The sequence below is a fragment of the Cicer arietinum genome, chromosome 5 (genome assembly GCF_000331145.2).
Source record: "Cicer arietinum cultivar CDC Frontier isolate Library 1 chromosome 5, Cicar.CDCFrontier_v2.0, whole genome shotgun sequence".
NCBI lineage: Eukaryota > Viridiplantae > Streptophyta > Magnoliopsida > Fabales > Fabaceae > Cicer > Cicer arietinum.
Genome location: NC_021164.2, coordinates 14,258,206 through 14,269,961, shown reverse-complemented (window position 1 = coordinate 14,269,961; position 11,756 = coordinate 14,258,206). Strand labels below are relative to the sequence as shown.

Genomic DNA, 11,756 nt, shown 5'->3' with positions numbered 1-11,756 from the left:
GAGACAATTTTGTCCTCTTTCATGGAATTCAATTCACCAAATGATACATGCATAGATTCTTCAACTAACAAAGTTCTCTTTTTGAAAATTCTAAAAGCTTTACTAGATAATGAGTAACCAATAAAGATACCTTCATCGACTTTCTCATCGAATTTTCCAAGGTTATCCATACCATTATTCAACACAAAACATTTACTTCCAAATATGTGAAAGTGAGAGATATTGAAATTTCTACTTTTGTAGAGTTCATATGGAGTCTTATTTAATATTGGTCGTATTATTACTCGGTTGGACACATAACAAGTTGTATTTGCAGCATCTGCCCAAACATATTTTGATAAACTTGAGTCGCTTAGCATGGTCCTTGCAAGTTATACCAATGATCTATTCTTTCTCTCAACAACTCCATTTTGTTGAGGTGTTCTTGGTGCAGAAAAGTTATGGAATATTCCATTTTCTTCACAAAATTCTACAAAAGAGGCAATTTGAAATTCTCCTCCATGATCACTTTTTATTTATACAATTTTGGTTGCTTGTTCATTTTGGACTAGTTTGGCATGATTTTTAAATGCTTTAAAAGCTTCATTTTTATTTTCCAAAAATACGGTCCAAGTGAACCTTGAGTAATCATCAACAATTACTACTCCATATGAATTTCCACCAAGACTTTTTAGAATTAAATCAAGTAAGTATACTTAAATCAAGCTTATTGAGATTGCACTATTTTATAGGAGTAAAGATGTTTAAAGTGTTCCTTTTTATTTTTGAGAAATGTGATATCCTAAATTAAAAATAAAAGATTTTATTTTCTTGAAAATAGATTTTTATTTATCCGCTATAAATTTTATACAAATATAATATAAATTATTATATATATTATTTTGGGGTTAGGGTGTCACACAACTATTTCTTCAATTGATGAATATTCTAAAAGTGATGAGTTTTATTACATCTATTCCTTTTAGCGTGAAAACTATAGGGGTCCATTAATTGAAATTTTTTACTTCTTATCAGAAATCATTTTGGGGATTTACAGGTTTTAAGAACTTAATTGTGTGAGAGAAATGAAATCTTTAGCATTCAAGTGTTTTGAATCTACATCCACATGATTTTAAATTGACATGCATGTTGTTATTGTTGTTTGCTTGATGCTTGATTATTGTGTTAGTAATTTATGAAATCCCAGAATGCTAAGAAAATAATTTTAGTTCAATGTGTGAATCCTACCACTCAAGGCAAACATGCGTGCTTTGGATACTTTTGCACCCAAACTATTGTAGTTTGCCTTTAATGGTTGCATCTCTTGATGTTTTTGATTGATTGTTCTGAAAATTCTAAGTGTTTATGCCTCTAGTGGTTTTCTTCATTTTGCCTCTGGTGACTAGCGTTGTTAAAAATTCTAAGTATTTCTATCTCTCGTGGTTTTCTTCATTTTTCCTCTGGTGGGTAGCTTTGTAAAAAATTCTAAGTGTCTCTACCTCGGTGTTTCTTCTTCTCTTCTTCGTATAACATTGTTTCTTTTTCTCTTCTCCTTGTGACGTTGCTTCTTCTTCTCTTTTTCCTCTGATGTTGTTTCTTCTTCTCTTCTTCCTCTGATGTTGCATCCTTATCTCTTCTTTCTCTGACATTGCTTCTTCTTTTCCTCCTCTAACTCTGATCATTGTTCATATTCCAATAACTTTAATCAATGTTCAATATCCTCTTACTTTCCCTCTGGACGTATATCCTCTTACTTTCTTTCTATACATGTATCCTCTAATTACTTCCTCTGGATATGCACCCTGTAATAATTTCATGACATGTATCCTCTAATACTTCTTCTATACATGTATCCTCTGATACTTCCTCTGGACATGTATCCTTTGATACTTCCTTTAGACATCTATCCTCTGATACTTCCTCTGGACATATATCCTCAAATACTTCCTCTTGGCAGGTATGCTATAATTAGTGACTTAGGATTTAATTCCCAATTGAATTTCATTATATTGCTAAGTTGTTAATAATTGTTGTGGATGAAGCATGCATTGCGTACATAACAGAATAAAGACATTGCATACAAAATATCTCAAGTTCAGTACACTCTCATTAATCAGATTTATGCATGGCCTTATTCACGGTAGGAATGTTTAGGTTGTTTCAGGTATGGTTCAACAGGTAAAGAAGAACAATTAGGATGTTGATTGAGATTTGACCATACCACATTTACCGCTCAGAACTCAATTATCTTGGTGACTCATGTTGAGATAATTGGACGACTTTTTTGTATTTACAAAGAAAATATTTTTGAGGTCATGCACAGTTTTTCAAATCATTATAAAAGAATGGTTTCAGTTATGTTTTATAAAAAGAAATTGAAGTGGGGAGCTTCAGCTTGAGATGCATCATAATTTTATTTTTTTATGCATATATATATGAAAGAAACTATTAAAAAATCTCCCTTCTATTTATTTTTAGAGCTCACTGAGATTTTGCATCTCACCCATTTTATTTTTTTTACATCAGCAACTAAAGGTGACTGATGCTCAGTCCCAATACCAGTGGATGATCTACAATACCTGTTTTAGACTTAGCACTTTATTTTTATTGATGTACTAGGAAACATATTTTTACTGTGGTATGTGTTATTTTTATTGTTTACTGTACTGTATGTACTAGGAAACATACTTTTATTGTGGTATGTGTTATTTCTACTCTGCAAGGCTTGTATGTGTTCTTTTTATATTTTCTCTAAAGTACTAGGAAACATATTTTTATTGATGTACTCACCTCTCCTATGATTTGTTATTCTCCTATGATTTGTTATTTTTATTGTTTTCATTTATTTTTGCTGTGGTATGATGATTTCTTATGTATTTGTCTTAGTCATCTATTTAAATAATTGGTGTTAAAAATATTTATTTTGTTTTAAGAAAAAGTTTTATTAATTTTAGATTGTTATTATTTTGAGTGTAATACGTTATTATTATTGCTAACTAGATCTTCAATAATTAAAACATATTTTTAATTTATGTAAGTATTGATTAAGTTAAAAAGAAGTCTTAAAATAAAAAAAATGAAGATGTGATGTTACGCTGCAATGCTTGTCATTTAGGAGCTAATAGAGATATATATTATACATATATGACCTATACGTATATATGAATATATATCAGCATAGTGACTATAGTCAGCAATGTGACTAAACCTAATAACCATATATATCTATATGCATGATGCGATAAGAACACAGCTGTTTTTACATTCTCAATCTCCAATTTTCTTCGTAGAGATTTATTTATTTTCTCTTCTAGTTTTTAATTAATCGCTTCAAATCACCCAATGATGTTTGAAAAGCATACTTCCACCTATATTGAACTGGTTCGTTGAGCATAACTTCATATGAAATATGGACCGTAAGATTTTCCATAGAAACAATATTTTGATCCATTTTTGCAAAGAATGAATGAATTATTTTGATCAATTTTAATAAGTTCACTACGCCAGAAATGACATTTAACAGCGCCCATTTTACAGCGCTTTCTAAACACAAGCGCTGTTGTAATTATATTTTAAAAATAACGGAACCTATTACAGCGCTTTTTATGTAAAGCGCTGTAAAACAAGCGCTGTAGTAGGTCATATAACGTTTGCGCATAACGTTATAAGGATTTTACATCGCTTGTCAAAAAAGCGTTGTAAACGGAAGCGCTTTCGTAAATGTGTTACAGCGCTTTTTTCACAAGCGCTGTAAAACACATGCGCTTTCATTGAATTTAACTACCTATTACAGCGCTTTTTTCACAAGCGCTGTAAAACACATCCGCTTTCATTGAATTTAACTACTTATTACAGCGCTTTTTTCACAAGCGCTGTAAAACACATCCGCTTTCATTGAATTTAACTACTTATTACAGCGCTTTTTTCACAAGCGCTGTAAAACACATGCGCTTTCATTGAATTTAACTACCTATTATAGCGCTTTTTTCACAAGCGCTGTAAAACACATGCGCTTTCATTGAATTTAACTACCTATTATAGCGCTTTTTTCACAAGCGCTGTAAAACACATCCGCTTTCATTGAATTTAACTACTTATTACAGCGCTTTTTTCACAAGCGCTGTAAAACACATCCGCTTTCATTGAATTTAACTACTTATTACAGCGCTTTTTTCACAAGCGCTGTAAAACACATCCGCTTTCATTGAATTTAACTACTTATTACAGCGCTTTTTTCACAAGCGCTGTAAAATACATCTTTCAAATAATTATATACGTTGGAAACCCTCATATCCTCTACATCTTTCAAATAATTATATACGTTGGAAACCCTCATATCCTCTACATCTTTCAAATAATTATATACGTTGGAAACCCTCATATCCTCTACATCTTTCAAATAATTATATACGTTGCGAACCCTAATATCCTCTACGTACTGTGCGGCCATCTACGTTGTCTAAGGTATTTTTTACACATGATCTGTTATGTTTTGAAATTGTCAAAAATTGTCAAAAACTCATACCACATGATCTGTTCTGTTTTGAAATTGTCAAAAATTGTCAAAAACTCATACCACATGATCTGTTCTGTTTTGAAATTGTCAAAAATTGTCAAAAACTCATACCACATGATCTGTTCTGTTTTGAAATTGTCAAAAATTGTCAAAAACTCATACCACATGATCTGTTCTGTTTTGAAATTGTCAAAAATTGTCAAAAACTCATACCACATGATCTGTTCTGTTTTGAAATTTTTAGTTGATATTGGTTTCTTTTTGAAACTTGTTGATATGTTTTGAAAGCTTATTATTTTTGTTACTGCATTTATATAGGTGGTATAATATGGATAGGAAATGGATTTCAGCCAATCGATTGTCAAAAGAGTATGAAATTGGAGTGAAGGAGTTTGTTGAGTTTGCAGTGAAGAATGCAAAAGATCCAAATAGAGTAGTTTGTCCTTGTTTAAAATGTTGTTTTGGAAAACGTGTTAGAGAAGATGAATTAGAAGGACATCTAGTATGTAATGGAATTGATCAAAGCTACACATGTTGGATAAGACATGGTGAGAAAAAAAAAGGAAACATTAATTTTGAGAATAGTTCTACATATGCTTCAACTGATTTCGATACAGATACATATGAGCCGGACCGAGTTGATGAGATTGCAAAAGCAGTTGAAGAAGATCTTCGAGATTGTCCTAAAATGTTTGAAAGTTTGTTGAGTGATGCAGAGAAAGAATTATATAATGGTTGTACTAAATTCACAAGACTGTCAGCGATATTAAAGTTGTACAACTTAAAAGCGAGTAATGGATGGTCTGATAAAAGCTTTACGGAATTATTAACACTCATAAAAGATATGTTGCCAGATGATAATGAACTTCCCAGTCGAACCTACGAGGCTAAACGGATTTTGTGTTCTATTGGAATGAGTTACGAAAGGATTCATGCGTGTCCTAACGATTGCATTTTATTTCGAAACGAATATGAACTACTTAAGGCGTGTCCGAAATGCAATGTCTCTCGATATAAGAAGAAAGAATCTACTCCAGCAAAAGTCGTGTGGTATTTTCCTATAATACCAAGATTTAGGCGCATGTATCGCAGTGAAGAAGATTCAAAACACTTGACATGGCATGCAGATGAAAGAATTAGAGATGGAATGTTTCGACACCCTGCAGATTCCCCACAATGGGCAAAAATTGATCACGAGTATCCTGAATTCGGGATAGAGTCAAGAAATCTAAGACTTGCACTTTCTACTGATGGAATGAATCCACATGGTCTTCAAAGCATCTCACATAGCACGTGGCCTGTGATTTTGGTAATATATAACCTACCTCCATGGTTATGTATGAAGCGTAAGTTTATGATGTTGTCTCTGTTAATTTCTGGACCCAAACAACCGGGGAATGATATCGACGTATACTTGACTCCTCTAATCGAAAATTTAAAAAGTATGTGGGAGACAGGTGTGGAAGTTTATGATGGGTATAAGAAAGAATGTTTCAATTTAAGGGTTATGTTGTTCGGCATAATTAATGATTTTCCAGCATATGGTAATTTATCAGGATATAGCATTAAAGGTCAGTGTGCATGTCCTATATGTGAAGAGAGTACAAATTGGATGCGGTTGAAACATTGTAAGAAGAATGTGTTTCTTGGACATCGTAGATTTTTACCTTATAGTCATCAGTATCGTGGGTGGAGAAATGCATTCAATGGAAAATCAGAGGAAGGTAAAGCTCCTTTAGCACCGACTGGATATCAAATACTTGAAAAAGTACAAGGTTTGACCAATAAATTTGGCAAACCTTTTGCGGGAGAGCTGGTGAAAACTGGGTGGAAGAAAAAGTCAATTTTCTTTGAATTGCCATATTGGAAGTCATTGTATGTAAGACATTTCCTCGATGTGATGCATATTGAAAAAAATGTATTTGAAAGTGTTATTGGTACGTTACTCAATGTTCCAGGAAAGTCTAAAGATGGCGTCAATGCAAGATTGGACTTGGTCGATATGGGAATAAGAAATGAACTGGCTCCAGTAAAGAAAGGAAATCGCACATATCTACCTCCAGCCGCTCATACTCTATCTAGAAAGGAAAAAATTGTTTTATGTAAATTTCTACACGAAGTTAAAGTTCCAGAAGGATACTCTTCGAACATTAAAAATTTGGTTTGTATGAAAGACCTCAAGTTAAAAGGTTTGAAGACCCATGATTGTCATATTATAATGGAGCATTTGCTACCAATAGGTATACGTTCCATTTTACCTGAAAAAGTTCGACTAGCCTTAACTAGATTATGTTTCTTCTTCAGGGAAATTTGTAGTAAAGTGATCGACCCTCAGAAATTACCGACATTGCAGAGGGAAATTGTTGTTACTTTGTGTGAGCTTGAAATGTATTTCCCACCATCGTTTTTTGATATAATGGTTCACCTTACTGTTCATCTGGTTAAGGAGACACAACTTTGTGGGCCAGCTTATATGAGATGGATGTATCCGATAGAACGATATATGAAAATATTAAAAGGGTACGTAAAAAGTAGAAGTCGACCAGAAGGTTGTATTGCTGAACGATACATTGTTGAAGAGGCTGCTGAATTTTGTACTGAATATCTGTCCAATGTTGAATCCATAGGGCTTCCCATGTCTCGTCATTCGGGAAGACTATCAGGAGAAGGGATAACTGGAAGGAGACTACTGACTATATCAAGGACAGAATGGGAGCAGGCACAATTGTATGTTCTGCACAATGATGATGAGGTTCAACCGTATGTTACAATACACATTGATCAGTTATCTCGTTTGAACATGAATAGGAATCAAAATTGGATAACTCGAGAGCACAATCGAAGTTTTGTAACATGGTTAAAAAATCACATAATGTCAAAATTTGATATAGACCCCGGATCAATTTCAAATAGATTGAGGTGGCTAGCAAATGGTCCGAGCTTACATGTCTTTTCTTACACTGGTTATGTTATTAACGGCTACACATTTTATACCAAAGAACAAGATGATCAGACCACTATGCAAAATAGTGGAGTCACTCTCGTAGCTGAAGCGATGCATGTCTCAAGTGCAAAAGACAAAAACCCAATATATGCAAATCTATCATATTTTGGGGTTATCGAGCGCATATGGGAGTTAGACTACACAATGTTTCGTGTTCCCATATTTGGTTGCAAGTGGGTCGATAATAATAATGGCGTTCGGATTGATGAGTCAGGATTCTTGCTTGTCGATTTTAATAGGGTGGGATACAAAGACGAGCCTTTTATTTTAGCGTCGCAAGCTCAACAAGTGTTTTATGTCACTGATCCTTCTAATGATAAATGGTCTGTTGTCCTATCGACCAATAAAATAAGTGATGATAACAATAATGATGAAGATGTTGGTAATGATCTTTTATTTGCAACATCACAACAACCACATGAAATTGATTCAACTGATGATGGTTTATATCTTAGAGATGATCATGATGAGGGAATTTGGATTAATCCATCGTTTCGTATTGTAAATGGACAAACAAATGTGAATGTCACCAGGAAAAGAAGAAGGGCATCTTAATGTATATATATGTTTAATTGTTTTATATAAGCTATGCATGTAATCTGAACTGTGTTATTGTAAATATGCATGTAATCTGAATTGAGTGTTTTATACTAAGTTCTGATTAATTTATTTTCTGATTAATTTATTTTCTGCTTATATTTAGCTTGATTTGAGTGTTTTATACCAAGTTCATGTAACAATGAGTGTTTTATATTTAGCTTGATTTACATGAACTGAACTGAATATAAATTAGTAATTTACATGAACTGAACTGAACTGAATAGAGAGATTCTCTTTTGCTCAGTGCATATATATATATAGATTCTTCAGAATACTCATTTCTAATAATTCATCATCTCCTAAAGTATTGTGATAAAGACAATGATAACAATATTTTTAATCCAATAAACAATGATAAAAATGTTTTTAATGTCATCCCAACCCAAATAAACCAAACACAAAAATAAAATAAAGAGACATTTTACAGCGCTTATCTTAAAAAGCGCTGTAAAAGATCCTTTTAAAAATAAAATAATGAGTGTTTTATACCTTTTACAGCGCTTTTCACACAAAGCGCTGTAAACGACTCTTTTGAAAGTGAGTAAAAAAGACATTTTACAGCGCTTATTTGACAAAGCGCTGTAAAAAAGCTTTAAAAATAATATTCATCAGACACCTAATTTCTTCAAACACCTTGTACGCATCATGGGAATCCAAAAAACATCAGACACAAACCCATTTCTTCAAACACCTTGTACGCATCATGGGAATCCAAAAAACATCAGACACAAACCCATTTCTTCAAACACCTTGTACGCATCATGGGAATCCCCAAAAACACCAGACACAAACCCATTTTTCGCAACATGGCAATGATCCTGAATACCAATTAAGTTTCGATTTAAGAAGGAAAGAGAATGTAAAGAGATAAAAAGGGTGTTGAGGTGGAGATTGAATTGTGAAAGAGTAAGCTTTGATGTTTGTGAAGAAGATGCATAAAAGGAGAAGAGTTTGGTGAAGAGGAAGGGATTTTTGTGGTGACCAGTTACTACTATGTGGGTTTTGCATGCATGTTGAGCTTGTTTAAAAAATAACATAACATAACAAAACACAAAAACAATAAGGCCTTTTACAGCGCTTATTTGGAAAAAGCGCTGTAAAAGAGCCTTTTAAAATTAACATAAAGAGACATTTTAGAGCGCTTATGTGGAAAAGCGCTGTAAAAGGCTTTAAAAAACATTCATATAACATAATAACACACGGAGGTCTTTTACAGCGCTTATTTGGGAAAAGCGCTGTAAAAGAGCCTCTTAAAATTAACATAAAGAGACATTTTAGAGCGCTTATGTGTAAAAGCGCTGTAAAAGGCATTCAAATAACATAATAACACACGGAGGTCTTTTACAGCGCTTATTTGAAAAAAGCGCTGTAAAAGAGCCTTTTAAAAATTTAACTAAAGAAGCCTTTTAGAGCGCTTATGTGTGAAAGCGCTGTAAAAGGCATTCATATAACATAATAACACACGGAGGTCTTTTACAGCGCTTATTTGAAAAAAGCGCTGTAAAAGAGCCTTTTAAAAATTTAACTAAAGAAGCCTTTTAGAGCGCTTATGTGTGAAAGCGCTGTAAAAGGCATTCATATAACATAATAACACACGGAGGTCTTTTACAGCGCTTATTTGAAAAAAGCGCTGTAAAAGGCATTCAAATAACATAATAACACACGGAGGTCTTTTACAGCGCTTATTTGAAAAAAGCGCTGTAAAAGGCATTCAAATAACATAATAACACACGGAGGTCTTTTACAGCGCTTATTTGAAAAAAGCGCTGTAAAAGAGCCTTTTAAAAATTTAACTAAAGAAGCCTTTTAGAGCGCTTTACAAAATAAGCGCTGTAAAAGGCTTATAAAAAGCGCTGTAAATTAATTATTTGAAATGAAAGGTGCTTTTTAGCTTTTTATGGCACTTTTTTTAAAAAGCGCTGTCTTTTATCTTTGTATCCAAAATTATTTTGATCCAAAATCACTTCACAATCAGTGCACACAACAACAAAACATATTCAAATACCATAAGCAGTTCACACAATCAGTAGAACATAAATCAGAACTCTGTAACTTTTTTAACATATATGTAACTCTGTAATTTACAACCTAAGTAACTACATTCAGATACATATATACAACCTAATTTACAACCTAATTACCTACATTCAGATACGTATATATATATAACCTAATTTACAACCTAAACTACATTCAGATCCATATGCATGTTCATATATTGTGTCCTATGATCATTTACATATAATAACTAACAGAATATACATTATATGCACTAGCTACCATATAATATTCAGATCCCTTGCCCAGCAGCAAGCTATTTCCCAGAAAATCAAATAATTTTCATGTCAAGCACGTACTGACACCATTCTTCCTTTAATTCCATCAGATCTTCCTCAGAATATGATGGACTGGAATTGTCAAAGTACTGCAATATAAAAATTGAACATATTATATTAAGTTAGTATCAAATATATAGATAATTTATATATGAAAATCATATAATGCAAATACCGTACCGTTTCTGGGATAATAGTTTTATTCTTCTCAACAATCTCCTTCATGAATCTCAATATGTAGTACCCACAGTCGATGTTATTTGTTTGACGAGGGCACTTTATTGAGATCCATGTAATGTTATTAGACTTCTGCTTCGACACTTTAGCACCTCTTTGAGCTCGATAAACTTTTAAGGCACTATCGAATGAATAAATGTGATTATTAGAGCATGAATATTTATATATATATATATATATAAATATTCATGCTCTAATAATCACATTTATTCATTCGATAGTGCCTTAAAAGTTTATCGAGCTCAAAGAGGTGCTAAAGTGTCGAAGCAGAAGTCGAATAACATTACATGGATCTCAATAAAGTGCCCTCGTCAAACAAATAACATTGACTGTGGGTACTACATATTGAGATTCATGAAGGAGATTGTTGAGAAGAATAAAACTATTATCCCAGAAACGGTACGGTATTTGCATTATATGATTTTCATATATAAATTATCTATATATTTGATACTAACTTAATATAATATGTTCAATTTTTATATTGCAGTACTTTGCCAATTCCAGTCCATCATATTCTGAGGAAGATCTGATGGAATTAAAGGAAGAATGGTGTCAGTACGTGCTTGACATGAAAATTATTTGATTTTCTGGGAAATAGCTTGTGCTGGGCAAGGGATCTGAATATTATATGGTAGCTAGTGCATATAATGTATATTCTGTTAGTTATTATATGTAAATGATCATAGGACACAATATATGCATATAATGGATCTGTTAGTTATTATATAATGGATCTGAATGTAGGTAATTAGGTTGTAAATTAGGTTGTATATATGTATCTGAATGTAGTTACTTAGGTTGTAAATTACAGAGTTACATATATGTTAAAAAAGTTACAGAGTTCTGATTTATGTTCTATTGATTGTGTGAACTGATTGTCTATAATATGTTCTGTTCTACTGATTGTGAAGTGATTTTGGATCAAAAATAATTTTGGGTACAATGATAAAAGACAGCGCTTTTTAAAAAAAGTGCCATAAAAAGCTAAAAAGCATTTTTCATTTCAAATAATTAATTTACAGCGTTTAAAAAAAAAAAAATACATTTTACAGCGCTTTTTTTAAAAAGCGCTGTAAAATGT

The 11,756-nt window shown here is 32.6% G+C and overlaps 1 long non-coding RNA gene across 1 annotated transcript; it reads left to right on the top strand.

The window, feature by feature from the left end:
* The first annotated feature begins 10,879 nt into the window (after positions 1-10,879).
* LOC140920237 (uncharacterized) lies at positions 10,880-11,531 on the top strand. Its single transcript, XR_012162962.1, has 2 exons — positions 10,880-11,071; positions 11,163-11,531. It is a non-coding gene; the product is annotated as an uncharacterized lncRNA (long non-coding RNA).
* Positions 11,532-11,756: the final 225 nt, after the last annotated feature.